The sequence below is a fragment of the Xenopus tropicalis genome, chromosome 1, assembly GCF_000004195.4.
Source record: "Xenopus tropicalis strain Nigerian chromosome 1, UCB_Xtro_10.0, whole genome shotgun sequence".
Taxonomy (NCBI): Eukaryota; Metazoa; Chordata; class Amphibia; order Anura; family Pipidae; genus Xenopus; species Xenopus tropicalis.
In genome coordinates this window covers 23,128,633-23,144,817 of record NC_030677.2, presented here as the reverse complement: position 1 = coordinate 23,144,817, position 16,185 = coordinate 23,128,633, and positions in this window count along the sequence as shown.

Sequence of the window (16,185 nt, the reverse complement as noted above, 5' to 3'; positions counted from 1 at the left end):
ACCAACACATGATTTTAATCATTGCTTCTGTGGGATTCAACATCAACATAGAGGTCTGGTATAGCAAATCATAAAGGCTCCAACAACATTGAATACTACTAAATATCAACATTTATCTAATCAGTTAAACTGACCAATCAAATCGATTCCCATAACTTTTTCCAATCAGTATCCATTACCTCTTGCACAGATACAAAAAGTTTGGCGTGTTCAGGACCCTCCTAGGTGCTCCTAAATGCTCACTTCATTTAGTGGAGAAAGAACCAGATGAAAAAAGGCAAGAAAACTCATAAATCTGAAACAAATTCTGAGTAGAAATTGAGATATGGGAGATGTCTCAACCTTTGATAAATGTGCCCAATAATCTGCACATCAAATATTTTCATTTCAAATTCAAGTTTCTTCAAAATTTGATTGAGGGAAAGAATCTAAACAAACGTATGAAAAATGTCATTGTATAAATTCATGGATATGAAAATTGCATTAATTCATTCATTCATGTTTGAAAACTAAAATAAAAACATTCATGTTTAAAAACTAAAATAAAAAGAACACTGAATATACACCCCCAACTGACTTCTATTTAAGCTTGCTAGGCTTCAGCTGCTAATTTTTTTCATTGTAAATTTTTACAATTTTTTTCCGATAAATATGGCAAATTCTAGTTTGGAAAACTTCTGAAGAAAAATGGGAGATTACATTTTCCTCTAGAAAATCTTAAAACAAAATTGAATAAATATTCCTATTTTTGTTTGGGGAGGCTTAAGGGTCATGTTTTGAAACACCTGATCAGGCGAATCAACAAAGAAAAGATGGCTGGACATGGAAGAGCTGTGTAACAACCCACAGCAGTTTTTCTCTACTTTGGACACCTAAAGGTGGTCCTACCATGTGTGAATATGTTTTCCCTTCCTGGCTTACTCCCCTACAGTTCTAAAATCACCCAGTAGGTGACAGGGGGCTCTAGTATAAAAGGGAAATCCCAAATGTGCTTGAGGTCTTTCCTGGGACCTTACCAAGAGGTGGTTACAGGTAGTAAGTTTGAGTTAGAGACAGGGATAGCTTTTGAAATAGTCGCTGTAGGAGTGAAAGACACGCTAAGGGGAAGCTGATCGCCCCACCAGGGAAATCAGTGGGTGTAGCACCCTGCGGTGTTTAAACCGCCAGTGTAGGGATGCGAGTGGGTGAGCTCAGGAGCAGCTCGTTTGCCAGGGAGTAAGACCTCACCGTGGGATCACCTATCCTAGGGATTAAGCCATTTTAGAGGTGTGTGTGACCTCCAGGGAGGGGTACTATACCGGGCGTTGTAAAACCATTGTGTACTACTATCGAGATGTGGGATAACAGCTGCCTGGAAGTTAATAGACAAGTTCAATTGGTTTGTATCAAATGCCCAGTGGCCCTGGCCATTCATTTAAGGTGCAGAACTTCCCCAGTCCAGAAGATTTCCACCCGGAGAGCAAAGGCAAAGGTAACAGGGTGGCACTCATACTGGGAGTTATTCACAGTGGCCACAGTCAGAGGCTTATTCAGTATAGCTGCACACAGCCCCTGCACACACTCTCATTCTACCTAAAGCCAACACCTTAGTGTGTGCTACAGCTGTATTAAAAGCAAGTACTTTTCTACTAAACTACTATTACTATTACAAGTACTAAGTACTATTCTACTAAACCTAATCCCAGGGAAAAATATAGCGGACGTACTTACCCAACAACTTTTGACTGCTGCTAAAACCTTAATTCCAAGACACTAGAAATCAAACCCCCCCCAACTCACTTAGAATGGGTATACAGGTATAGGATCTGTTATCCAGAATGCTCGGGGCCAAGGGTATTCCGGATAAGGGGTCTTTCCATAATTTTAGTTGGGATCAATTACAAGGTAATGTTTTATTATTACAGAGAAAAGGGAATCATTTAACCATTAAATAAACCCAATAGGGCTGTTCTGCCCCCAATAAGGGGTAATTATATCTTAGTTGGGATCAAGTACAGGTACTGTTTTATTATTACAGAGAAAAGGGAATCATTTAACCATTAAATAAACCCAATAGGATTGTTCTGCGCCCAATAAGGGGTAATTATATCTTAGTTGGGATCAAGTACAGGTACTGTTTTATTATTACAGAGAAAAAGGAATCAGTTTTAATATTCTCAATTATTTGATTATAATGGAGTCTATGGGAGACAGGTTTTCCATAATTCGGAGCTTTCTGGGTAATGGGTTTCCGGATAAGGGATCCCATACCTGTACTTGGTAGAAGAAATTAGGAAGCTAGAAGAAATGGAATGGAATGGCAAGTCATAAGAATCATCTTGGATTTTAAACATCTGGAAAAGCTTTCTCAACTCTAAAACAAAATTGAGTGTCCACAATGACTAACAACAAGAGCCGGTTTCTCCAAAAGTAACTGGAATCATTTTTCAATATTAAACTGCCTAAAATAAGCTGCATTTACCCATCTAGATAAGTATAACCATCTTATGGACACACTTTAGGGTATCAGATTGCCTTCTGAGCACTAAACAAAAAACGTAATCAATTCTGAAGAAATATAAGGACTACAACTACAATTATAATCCAACAGGCTTGGACATAAACAACATCATTAAAAGTACCCAAAGGGTAAACCACATATTTACAAATCCAAAATCTATACAGTTGTCCCCAAGTCAAAGCACTTCTCAGAATATCTTCTTTTCAGTGATAAAAGGCCAATTGCCATGATGACACAGTAATAGTAACAATACCCACCGGGCATTATTGGTTGTAGGCTGCAGACACAGTAGAGGACAACGGCTTTCAGCCGAAAGTATCAACAATAACATTAGTTTGTAATGTAATTTCTTAGCAATAATCATCCATCTAGCATTTGTTTTGAATGTTTACATTGATTCAATTGTACCTTTCAGTACATTTGGTAATGTGTGATCTGTTTCTCTTCCATAATAATGAAAGTTTAAGCTTAACACTTGCTTCTCCCTGATGGTTTCTTTAAGGTAAAATGCTTGAGGCTTCTTTTTTGTTTGTTTGTTTGTTCGTTTACAATGTTTATACCAAATTTTCCTGCAATTTGAAGTGGAGAAGTGGTTAGCCTTGACTAGATTGGCTAAGCCTTGCTTTGTGTGTGCCTTCAAGGGGATGTAAACCCTATAAATAAAAATAATTTTTTAAAAAATCTATCAAAAGAAATTTTATGCACCTGTTTTTTTTTTTTTTGGAACTATATATTTTTATTTTCAAAATAAACAGGTTAAGACATTATACAGTCATTGTAGTGGTACATTATTCGTTCTTAGGTTTAATTAAGTACATTTGTTCTCTGAAATTATGTTAGCTATGTGCATCAAGCAGTGGGGGGAAAAAGAAAAGAAAAGCAGAATATGTACACATTTATTTTTGTTATTTATGGGTAATGTTGCCAAGGGTTCCGCATTTTTACTTAGCTCATATTCAACCGGTGGCAGTGGTCGACCTCAGGGTCTGTGGTCTTGTTGATGCTACTCTATGCCCAAGCTGTAGGTCAAATTGTATCTACATGGTTGTGTAATTGTCCATAATATGAGTCCCATAGGAACCAGTCTTCTGCGAAGGGTAGTGCCTTATCCTGTAATATAGCCGTGAGATAGTCCATACTTCGTATGAATTGTATCTTTTTGATCAGTTCGGGTATGGGTGGCATTGTTGGAGATTTCCAGTGTGCTGCTATGAGGCAGCGCGTTCCTAGTAGTACACTTTGTACTACCTTTTGTATCCGTTTGCCGATGCCTTGTAATGGCAGTCCTAAAAGATAGATTAGTGGATCCTTCTGTAGGGAGAGGCAAGTGATTTTGGAGAGGATTTCTGAGGTTTTGTCCCATAGGGCTGATATCACTGGGCAAGTCCAAAATATGTGGTATATCGTAGCTGGGTTGTGGTTGCAGCGCACCTGTTTTTTTTAACTCGCAACATACGCATGTTACATGTGTTTTCTCACAAATAAAGAAACATTGTTATCAACAGTGTTTGGCTTATTATTGTTGCTTTGTAATGATGAGCGAATTCTTCGCCAGGCATAGATTCGAAGCGAATTTCCACATTTCGCCATTAGCGAAATTTCCACATTTCGCCATTGGCAAATTGTTTTGCAAAACTTCAGAGAAACTTCAGAGAAACTTCGGCACCAAAAAAATTTGCCGCACATCAAAAAAGGTCACGATCGTGTCAAAATAGGCACAATCGCGTCAAACAGGGCATGGTCGCGTCAAAAGGGGTGCAGTTGCACCAATTGGGCTCGGTTGGGCAAAAATAAGACGCAGGCAACAAAAAAGTTGCGCAACAAACACGTTCACAGATTTTTCGCCGTTTTGGTGAAACGGGACAGATTCGCTCATCGCTATTGCTTTGTCATTTTATAATTATAGAGCCTAGTGGGCACCTTTGTAGGTGGTGGGGAAAGAATAGGAAAAGAGGGGGGGAGAGAACAGTAGCCACGGTTGAGTATATCTTTTAAAATATATGTTCAGTAAAGAATATGTTCCATTCCTTGTCTGAATAACCATAACTTCTATACTTTTTCAAAATTTTCAGAAGTAATGCTGTAAGTTTTTCCATCTCTATTGTCCACCACAGTTTATTCTGTATTTCCTGTAGTGTAGGGGTTAGGCCCTTCCTTTTTTTTTTTGCTATCAGACATCTGGTTGTCACACATTTGTTCTGGTTTGTGTAACGGAAGGGCTAACCATGGGTTCGGATTTAGATTCGTTCATAGTTTGAAATATCTCTGTCTAGAGTTTTTTGATCAGGGGACAGGTCCACCACATGTGCATTTCATCTGCAGTTTCTCCACATCCTCGTGGCACAAGTCTGTGGTATGGAACCACTTGGAGAGTTTTTGGGGGGTGTAGTACCAATCATGATAGCCTTTATATGCATTTTCTTTAAAGCATGTATTAATAGAGGAGGTTGCCAAATATTGGTGTATTTTGTCCCATTCTTCTTCCTCCAACTGTTCTCCCAGTCTTTGTTCTCATTTGGTCATTGCTTTTGTTTCTTTCTGTTGAGTTATTGGTTTCTATGCACGTTTTTAAAGAGGACCTGTCACCCAGACATAAAAAGCTGTATAATAAAAGTCCTTTTCAAATTAAACATGAAACCCTAATTCATTTTTATATTAACACATCCAACCCCATTAGGCATTTAAGGCATTTAAAAAGCCCAGCTGTCAATCATATATTGTTTGCCCTGCCTCTATGCCTTAAGGTGGCCATACACGCACCGATATTATCGTACGAAACCTCGTTTCGTACGATAATCGGTGCGTGTATGGCATGTCGGCGAGTCGACCGATATCACAGGAAGCTGCTGATATCGGAAGACTCGCCGATCGGACCAGTTTGAAAATTTTGATCGGGCGCCATAGAAGGCGCCTGACCAAAATTCTCCCTTCAGAGCTGAATCGGCAGAAGGAGGTAGAAATCCTATTGTTTCTACCTCCTTACCTGCCGATTCAGCCCTGAATGGTGTGTGGCGGATCTTACGATGTTTCGTGCGACCGATGGTCGTACGAAACATCGTCAGATCGACACGTGTATGGCCACCTTTAGACATAGAGGCGGGACAGAAAATAACTTTAGCTTTCCGTTCAACACTACCTAGATGTCACTGCACATCTCACTTTTGCTCTCCTTCCTCACCATCTAATTGTGTAGCCAGTGCATGGGCATGGGCATCAGGTCCCCCATTCTGGCACAGAAACAAGATTTTGGGGTGATACAAAGCTTGCCTTCATAAGACTGTCCACAAAATGGTGCCTGCCTGCTGGCTGTGACTGAGTAATTCCAAGACAGAAGGAAACAAGATTTATATTATTTATATAGCGTAAATAAAGTTTATTTTGCTCAACTAAGAATATAGAAAATAAATTGGAGTTATTTCTTAGGGTGACAGGTCCCCTTGTACTTTTAATGTTCAATTACACCCTGCTGCCTATTATAACATTTGTATGGGCCAGAATGCTAATTCACTGCAGTACCCAATATGCTAGCATGGCACTGCAGTTGGGAACAAGACCACTACGGGGCTAGGGGCACTTTCTGCAGAACAGAAGCTTGGCCAAGTTACAGAAACCTACCCCATTAGATATTGGCCTTTCCTTGCCCTTTGTCATGACATTATGTCCATCTAAAACAAGTTTCTCTCTCCCTATCAGAACTATGAAACAGTATTTGCTTCCAAATAATAACTTGGCAACAACTAAAGTGGCGGTGATAAAAGCAGCCATTCTGATTACTCATTAAGGTTATATTTCTGGTGTTAATAAATCATATGGAAGAATGTGTGAGACAGCTGTGGGAGTAATGTAAAACACTGCCGGTTATGTGTCACTTCCAAACATTAGTGTCTTTTTTAAACGTATACCTTCCCAGACATAATGAATAGATGGCAAATATGCAGATTTAAGTAGAATTTAATGCAATATTCTACCTATATTGTAATATTTTATAAAATTCCCTCACTCACACCCCCCTCCCCATTTAATTCAGGGGAAAGAAGAACATACATCCCTCTTATAATCCAGTTTTATTTCTGCACTCAGCCTTTGATTTATTTTTTCTTTGCATATATTTTGTTTTGCCGTGTCTCAGCCAAGCTCTTATCTACTCCAGCCTCCGAGCTAAATTAGCCAAAGGCATCGCTAGGCTGCTGGGAAGTCAATGCAAACAAAATATTTAAAGGAAAACTATACCCCTGAACAATGTAGGTCTCTAAAAAATATATTGCATAAAATAGCTCATATGTAAAACCCTGCTTCATCTAAATAAACCATTTTCATAAAAATATAGTTTTTTAGTATGTGCCATTGGGTAATCCTAAATAGAAAAATGCCATTTTAAGTACTAAGGGCTGCCTCCTGGGATCATAGGATTCACAGTGCACACAAACAAGCCAAGGCACACATACACGCAGGGTCGGATTTATACTTGGTGTGCCCCTAGGCCACCTGAAGTCGTGCCCCACCCCGCTTCCCACGCATTCGCAGTAGCTCACCTACTCCCCACCCTTCTCATCTTGTCCAAGAACACTGAGAAATTGGTGCACAAGAGAGGTAAACAAATCTTGCTCCCTTCCCAGAACAATGGGAAGGGAGCAAGATAGCAGCTCCCAGTAGGTATCAGAATAGCACTCAATAGTAAGAAATCCAAGTCCGGATTGGGACTCCTCCAGTTACATGGGAGTAGGAGAAACAATAGGTTAGCTGAAAGCAGTTCTAATGTGTAGCGCTGGCTCCTTCTGAAAGCTCAGACTCAGGCACACTTTACTGCTGCGCTGCAAGTTGGAGTGATATCACCCCCCCATCCCAGCAGCCGATCAGCAGAACAATGGGAAGGGGGCAAGATAGCAGCTCCCAGTAGGTATCAGAATAGCACTCAATAGTAAGAAATCCAAGTCCGGCTTGGGACTCCTCCAGTTACATGGGAGTAGGAGAAACAATAGGTTAGCTGAAAGCAGTTCTAATGTGTAGCGCTGGCTGAAAGCTCAGACTCAGGCACAATGCACTGAGATGGCGCCTACACACCAATATTACAGCTACAAATACATTTGTTGGTTCAAGAATAACAGTTTAAATGGCAGAGTGAATTATTTGCTATGTAAACAGTGTCATTTAGAAATAAAAAAAAGTACCCCATAAAAATCATGACAGTATCCCTTTAAAGATTTTTTACAATTGTTCTTTATGAGTTATTTTCTTACAGGTTTTAAAATAAACTAAATAGATACAATTTGCGTAAAATTATTAATAACAGTATACGGTTAATAAACCCAATCTGTTTTTATCCTGTTGCTGGGGGTCACCAACATTATGGAAGCAAACCAGAAATCAACAATTTTTGGGAACCTCAAAAAATTCCAATTTTAGGGTGAAGTCCATCTGCAGCACATGATACATTACTTTTCATTAGACAAAACCATAGGGAAAATAAAAAATGTGAACATATATTGGCCCTGTACATTTCACACTGTAATAAATGCAGGAATCATACTAATTCCATAATAAAACCAATTAGTTCTATTTCCAGTTCTTCCCGTGAGAGACAAACGGATTGCGAACACGAAAATCCCCGAGCCTTCGTTCCTCACCCTACAATTGAAGCCCCGGTGTCGATGTGAACTCTATAATGGCAGCTGCATAGTCATTAAGGTATTTAGACTCAAGTGGTAATCAAGGGAAATTGCTTAGACAATAATAACTTGCATAATTAAGGGAAAGATGTGGAACTGCACTGCCCCCCAGTGGCTCCAAGCAAATGTTCTGTTTGGGTTCTTATGAGGGCACTATATCATGATAAATATTAAGCCTCCATTAGGTTATCACTGTGTGCATTTTCAAGTGCAAAAGAAGACGCGTGTTTGGTAGACTTTTGACGGTTTTTAAGGGGTTTATACTTCTCATTAAATGAGCAGTTGATCCATTATGGAAATGATAATAATAAATGAACAATTATGAACAAATAAATACAGAACATTTTGCCTGATTGAATTGAATTCCTCTACATGGTACATAGAGACAGGCAATGACTTTAAAGGAGAATGCAAGTCAAAATGTAAAAAGCATACTGCCCAATAGTCCTCCTATTGTTTAGTAAAAACGCCACACTTTTGGCTCACCTAATCACATATTTACTCAGTCACACTTACATTTCTACAACAGGCAGCCATCTCTAAAAAGGTATTCTCCCTTCCTTTCCCTCCTTGCTTCATACTGCACATGTGTTTCATTCCCTCCCCCCCTCCCCTCTGCCAGATCCGCTTCTGATTGGCTGGTGGGCATGTGTAGCTCAGAACAGGAGACAGGATCAAGTTACACACATGCTCAGAGAATAGGAAGGCTGCCGCTGGCACCTACAGGAAGGGGAGAGAGATTTCAGTGATGTCACTGTAGGCTTCACACTGCTGTAGGCTGCCAGCACCATATCTCAGAGAAGCAAGCAGGGATCTGGGAATTTAGATTTGCAGTAAGTACTTAAAAAGAATGCCTTTAGACATACTTTTAATTTATATTAACCTTTCATTGTCCTTTAAGTTCCATATGTCTTTATATGTGGGCAGGAACCATGAAGTATAATGCACACTACCTGTGCCATGCTTGCAATACAGGACGCTGGACGGCAACAGGAAATTATAAAGTCATAAGACCAATGGCAATAGAGTAAAAAAAGCCTTTAACCTATACTATAGACAAATACATATTTACTACAGAGGGCCATGGAAATGCAGGCTTGGCCCCTATGCTGGGAGTAAGGATTTTTTTGACTGAGAGAAGTCCAACTTGCAAGAAGCGTTTGCAAGCATTGTTGCCCTGAGAAACCATCCATCTCTAGTGAAGTCCCGCAAAAGAGGATTAATGTAAGCAGGCCAGTTCATGTTATAGCACTATCAGATTAGAAATAGTTACCAAGAGCACATTCTTTGCTCCAACCAGGAGAGACAGCTGGGAGTATTCTCCTTTGGTATCAGACTTTCTCTCTTTTAGGGCTCCTTCAGGTTTGGGGCCAGAGTCTGCTTTGCTCTCTCCCCCCTCTCACAAGAATGCATAAGAACTTACCACCCCCTCCCTTAGGAATGTGTGATCTGAGCTATAAACATCTATAACTGCAGCAGGAAGCTATGAAGAACAAGCTAAAATGGCAGCTGCTATCTTAAACGAACAGAGAAAGCTTCTAGGGCTCTTTGCTCAGGTATGGTAATGTTTTCTGCTGAATAAATATATTGTTCTAGGTGGCACTAATGTGGCAAATCTATTGGCAATAAAATGCCAAAATGACTTTCCTTCTCCTTTAAGGTGGAAACCCTAGGGACTTCTTTTACTACCCATGCTACTCTCCACAGTGGTGCATCAGTGTTCTGCCTGTGAGTATTGCTATACTTATGCCTGCGGAAAATTTGTTTTGGACATATTAAATTGTTTTAGTTGCAAAGAGTTTCTGGCATCCTTATTTCTATTTTACATTTACTTTGTTACATCTGGCAGGGGGACGTCTAGTTTCACAACGCCATACATAATAACTTTTCCACATAGCAAAGGTCCATCCTAAGAAAGAGAGTCCTGTGTACCTCATGCTCTAATCCTTCCTAGCTGGACTTATCTGTATTACAGCCAAAAAAGGGGGGTTACACAAATATAACATGTTATCAGGTAAAATACATTGTCCCAAGGCTGAGTTGGGCTCAGCATATACCTCCACCCAACAGCATAGCTATTCCTTGATAAAGAAAGCACAATGGTGAAAAACATAGAATTTCCAAGAATCCCACTGATTTAGCACGTCCCTCATCTGATTGTGTTGCATTATTGCCCTTATAATGAGTGACATAATATTTTGACAGAGCTGCTTAAGATTTCTAAGCACATAATCAACCTGTTCTACTAACTTATCAAGATGACACATTTGTTTGGATGCTTATCAGGATATATACTTGCCATGAATACTTAGGAGCAACCCAGTCTTTTAATCTATAATAAATCTAAGGTTTTGGTGGTATTGCATACAAAGTCCTAAAGTTGGGCAAACAAAGAATGATACATATAGTGCAGTGATATAATATAGTGCAGTATCTCTGTAGATATCTATATGAGGCTATTATTATAGATATATACACTAAACAGGATAAACTATATAAATAGAAACACTGCTCTATAACAAAGTAAATCTTTGCTTGCCTCTCCCTGGGCTTTTTAGTGCTGGCCGTGTAACTTTTTGAATTTGGTAGACATTTACTCCAAGGAGAACGAGAATATTTACCAGCAGAAGGGTGGATCAGAGAAACCTTGGGAAAACTAATATATACTGGTGTTGCATACTGACTTATGAGGGATTCTTTCATGATTTCTATGGGGTACTTTTTATTCCTAAATGACACTGTTTACATAGCAAATAATTCACTCTGCCATTTATTATGTTATTCTTGAACCAACAAATATATTTGTAGCTGTAATATTGGTGTGTAGGCGCCATCTCAGTGCATTGTGCCTGAGTCTGAGCTTTCAGCCAGCGCTACACATTAGAACTGCTTTCAGCTAACCTATTGTTTCTCCTACTCCCATGTAACTGGAGGAGTCCCAAGCCGGACTTGGATTTCTTACTATTGAGTGCTATTCTGATACCTACTGGGAGCTGCTATCTTGCTCCTTTCCCATTGTTCTGCTGATCGGCTGCTGGCCCCATGTGATATTTTAAAATTAAAAAAAATATCTGTTTGTGCTTTTAAATAATGGATTACAATGCAGGATTCTTCTGGAGAAGCTCTATTAACTGATACGTTTTGTGTCCATGACAGTATTCCTTTAAAGCAGAGGAGCTACTTTCCAAGAAAGAAGAACATGGGGGCTAATGGATGAAATTTGGAGCTAAATGCCTAGTTGGGGTCTGGTGTAACTAAGCACAGTAAAGTGGATTAAATGCAAATATGTGAATGGCTTGGGTATAAAGGTTATAATTTATCACAGTGCAAACAGCTTTATTCACACTCTGTAAATCAGTACTATAAGACAGCACAGGAAAATCTGCTGCGCCTAAGACTTCATTGACTCTGTCAATGTTTAATTCAGTTCTTTACCTCCCACCTGTAAGACATGGTTTTCGAAACCTATTTAAATAATAGATTGCATATTAACCAACCTATCGGGTTCATCTCCCATCACCCCCTTCCCAGAAGAAACTCCTATTGAAGTCAACAAAGCGGAACACAGAAACTTGTCCTGAGGGTGAAAGTATGTGTATCCTAGCCAAAATAATTGGTTCTGAAGGATCAGTGAGACACAGGCCCTGGCACCGAGACTGAAAATGCTGCAAAGTGCACAGTCCCAAAAGTAGCAGCTAGGCAAAATGTATTCCGACACAGTTCGTATTGCTTGATCAACACTGCGTCTATGGAACCTTCAAAAGCAGATTCAATGAATCATCTGGTTGGCACAAAATCTGGCTTGAAAATATATCTGTTAAACCACTATATGTAGCTTTATCTGATCGTACATGATAGGCATAACTTTCATTCAGATCTGCTCAGCTGGGTTATGACACATATGAATGCATCCATGCAAAAACGTACATAATAATAACCACATGTATAGCTGCCTTTTTCTCTAGCAAGCATTTGTATACTTGACCTTTTATCTCATGTTATAGTCTTCCAATGCGAAGTTTTGTTAAGTCTTGATTGGGAGAGGCACAGGTAGTCCACCAACGTTCTTCTACCTGTCATGGACTTCTAGATTTGATTTTCATTAGATATGTGACTCATGCTTTATCCCAAGGACTGTTTTAAAAATCACACATCATAAAGGATAGACATCTTCTTCAGAAGCCAAACTCTCTGCAGACTTTGTAACCACCTAGAAAAGAAGTTCTTTACTGGAGAAACCACCCACGAGAGATTCCTTGATACCATCACCGTTAGATCACTTTCCTGCCAGTGCTAAATAAATACATGGCTCTGTAGGAACAGAGCAAACCAGGAATCTAAGCATGTTTTTGGCCTGTTCATGCTTGAGTGACAAGGCTAACTAACTAGTAAATGGTCATGACAAGACAATTTCATATACTGTATACAAACTATAAAATGAGGGAAAGGCTCAAGTATACAAAGACTTTTTAAATAAAAGGCAGCCATACATATGTTTGTCTGATTAATTTGCCAATGAGCAGTAGGATATTTTGTCCAATTCTCTATCTACATATATTGACAAATAGCTTAATTGTATTGAGTCATTGTCAGGACAAGCCGGGCGCGTCACTGGAAGAACTCGTAGAGGAAGGACCTCTCCTACACCTCCCACTAAGGATCACAGCCACTGAGGATGGAACAGGACTTGAACCAAGTGGAGGAGTGGCAGGAGTGCCGAACCGGAACGTCAGAGCAAAATCGGCAGGCAAAAGCGAGGTCGGACAGGCGGGAAGTCGGTACAGGCAGCAAGTTTTCAAGATCGAGAGTCAGGCCGGGTCAGAGAGTCAAATAGGCAATCACAGGAAACAAGCTTGGCGTCTTTCACAAGGAAACGATCACTTCGCAATGCTGGTAGGCCTTTGGCGTCCTTTTGAGCGCAATGCGCCTGCGCCGGCGTCAAGACGCGCGCCGGCGTCATGACGCGCGCCGGCGTCATGACGCGCGCCGGCGTCAAGACGCGCGCTGGCGTTAACGCACGCGCGGGCGTCACGACGCACGCCGGCGTCAATACGTGTGCGAGCGACGGAGCGCGCGCGGCCGTCGGAACGTGCGCTGGCGATCGGACGCGCGCCTACCTTAGGCGAACGACCAGGTACCTGACAGTCATAGCCCAACCAAGCCAATTGGAATGGACAAGTGAGAAGTATTAGTAGTGTCCAGGATTTTTATCCTTTGCGTATTTGCTTTTGTACATATTATTATAATTATTACCGGGCATTTATAAAGTGCCAACATTTTACACGGAGCTGGGCACAACAGCCACAATCATTGCCTTTATAGAAGTATTGTTGTTCACAAAAGCAGTTCTTCTAGTGGTTATAGAGTTCATAAATGAAATTGTTCTGCTGATGGCTATAGATTATGTATCTTCCAAGGCACACAACATGAAGGCTCCCACTTATAAGTGTAAATAAGAATCTACATAGAAGCAATGCATCGTTCACACAATAAAGCAGCCCACATACTGTCTACACAGAGAAAAGATGAGCGATAACTGTTATGAAGAGGCGATGAGCTTTAAACAGCATATTCCTTCCCTCTATCTAGGGTGATGTTACTTCTTGCAGATGATTCACACACACACAGTGAACGTTCTAGAACTTTTCACAAACAACAACTCCTATTTAACAGAGGAAACTTGAGGAAATTGTTACTTAGTGCTGAAGTGGCTTCCCATGGATAGAATTATTTCTAAATAAATTACAAAGGGATCAGTGCCAGTGAACGATTAATTAAAGGTCAGGCTGATCATTTGCCATGTATTCTTAGCCTTGTTATTTCTGGGGCAGAAAAGAGTGTGAAGGCAATATATCCCATTGCCTGCCGCGCTTTGCTTTTCCCAAGAAAGACACATTTTATTAAAATTCGGGTAGCAAACGCTATTGACTAATAAACTGACATTTAAAAATTAAAATTTAAAAATTTACAGATTACTAATTAAGGAGGAAAAGTCAGAAATGGATAACCTTATTATGATAAAATTGTATTGCAGAATATCTACTCATTTATCATAACCAGTATTGTGTAAAGCACTATAAAACATTAAGGGGCTGATTTACTAATCCACAAATCCGAATCCCGAATGAGAAAAAATCGGATTGGAAACGAACTTATTTTTTTGCGATTTTTTTCGTCGCCATCGCGACTTTTTCATGAATTGTCGCAACTTTTTCGTAGCCATTCCGACTTGCGCAAATTGTCGCGACTTTTTCGTAGCCGTTACGACTTGTGCGAAATTGTCGCAACTTTTTCGTATTGAGCGCTAGTAAACGGGCAAACCTTTCCGATTTTTTCGCGACGGGCATGAAAAAGTCGCGACAATTCGCGCAAGTCGTAGCGGCTACGAAAAAGTCACGACAATTTACGAAAAAGTTGCGTCGGCGACGAAAAAATCGCAAAATACCGATCATTACGAAAAAAAATGCATTCGGACGCTGTCGCAAAAAATACGTTCGTTTCCAATCCGATTTTTTCTCATTCGGGATTCGGATTTGTGGATTAGTAAATCAGCCCCTTAATGTTTTATAGTGCTTTACACAAAACTGGTTATGATAAATGAGTAGATATTAGTCAATATTCCCCACATTAGTAAGTGGGTTCAACAGGGGAAAACCTGCTGCAAACTGAGCTCTGTGGAAGTCGTATCTGACAATGACACTTGAAGATAAACCATACAGGTGACTCCCCTCAGGAACAAACAATCTCTTTCATCCAGAGATAATTTTTCATCGTTTCAAACAGCAAACGCTAAACACAATGTAGCAGGATAAAGAACCTTGATTTAATCCCATTAGATTCACAGTGACAAGAAGTTCTTGGCAAACCTGTGAGTCTCATTTGTGTGGCAATTATGGGCCAAAGGAGCGTTCGTTGCCATCGATCTCAGCCATGCATGCCCGCACACGCATCTCATTTGTTTGTCTCCTTGTATCACAGGCCTTTGTTAGAAACGCTAGAAATCATTTTCTTTGTCTAACAGGAACAAATGCACTAAAAAGTTAATACTTTAACCCTTTTGAGGGCTACTGATGTGTGAGACTTAACTGGTTAATGGCAAACTGAACATAACCACACTATTGGGATGGACAGGTGCCGTATGAAGGCATTAGGTTAAATATCAATTCAAAATGTGCTGAAGTGATTGAGTCCCAGATGCTGGGAGAGGGCAAGTGCGGACCTGAGACCTTAAGTAATGGTACCATAGCGTAAGGTTAATAAATAACAACTCTAGAGACTATCAGAAGCAATTAAATTAAGAGTGCTTGCTAGGTAACCCAGGGCTGGGAACAAGGGCATAATGTGCCCAGATCATCCCATCTCTGCAGGCCTGGATTGGTATTTAAAATAGGCCCTGGCATTTCATGTACAGAGGCCCAAACAGCCCCCCCCCCCCAGCAGCCCAATAAATAGTGAGTGTCTATGGCATTTGCCAGAACCCACAGATTAGCAGATAGTTTTGGAAGATTTACTGTCCAGTTTTTAGAAAATAAATGGAACACTATAAGGGTTGTCAGGAACCTGACATCTAGGGTCCCATTAACAGTACAGCTACAGGCACAACCAGGCAGTGGCATAACTAGAGTTTGTGGGGCCCCCCTGCAGAGGAACTTTCAGGGGCCCCCTATGAGGAAATTTCGATGCCCCCGGTTAACGCTTCCCTTTCCCTCCAATCCTCCACCATGTGTGCATCTGCGTCCCTATTTCCTTTGTCCTTGGCATTGCCAAGGGTGGAGGGAGTTCCATTGAGAGTTGCCTGCCCCGCCTGTCCGCTGCAGTGATTCAATGTGACGCTTCATTTCTGGGTGCACATGGCGGTGACCCAGAAGCGACAGCAGACACTTGTAGAGGCCCCTTCAGATCCCGGTGCCAGTGGGAGTCCTTTAAAGGAACAGTAACACTAAAAAATGAAAGAGCTTTAAAGTAATAAATATATAATGCACTGTTGCCCTGCACTGGTAAAACTGGTGTGTTTGCTAC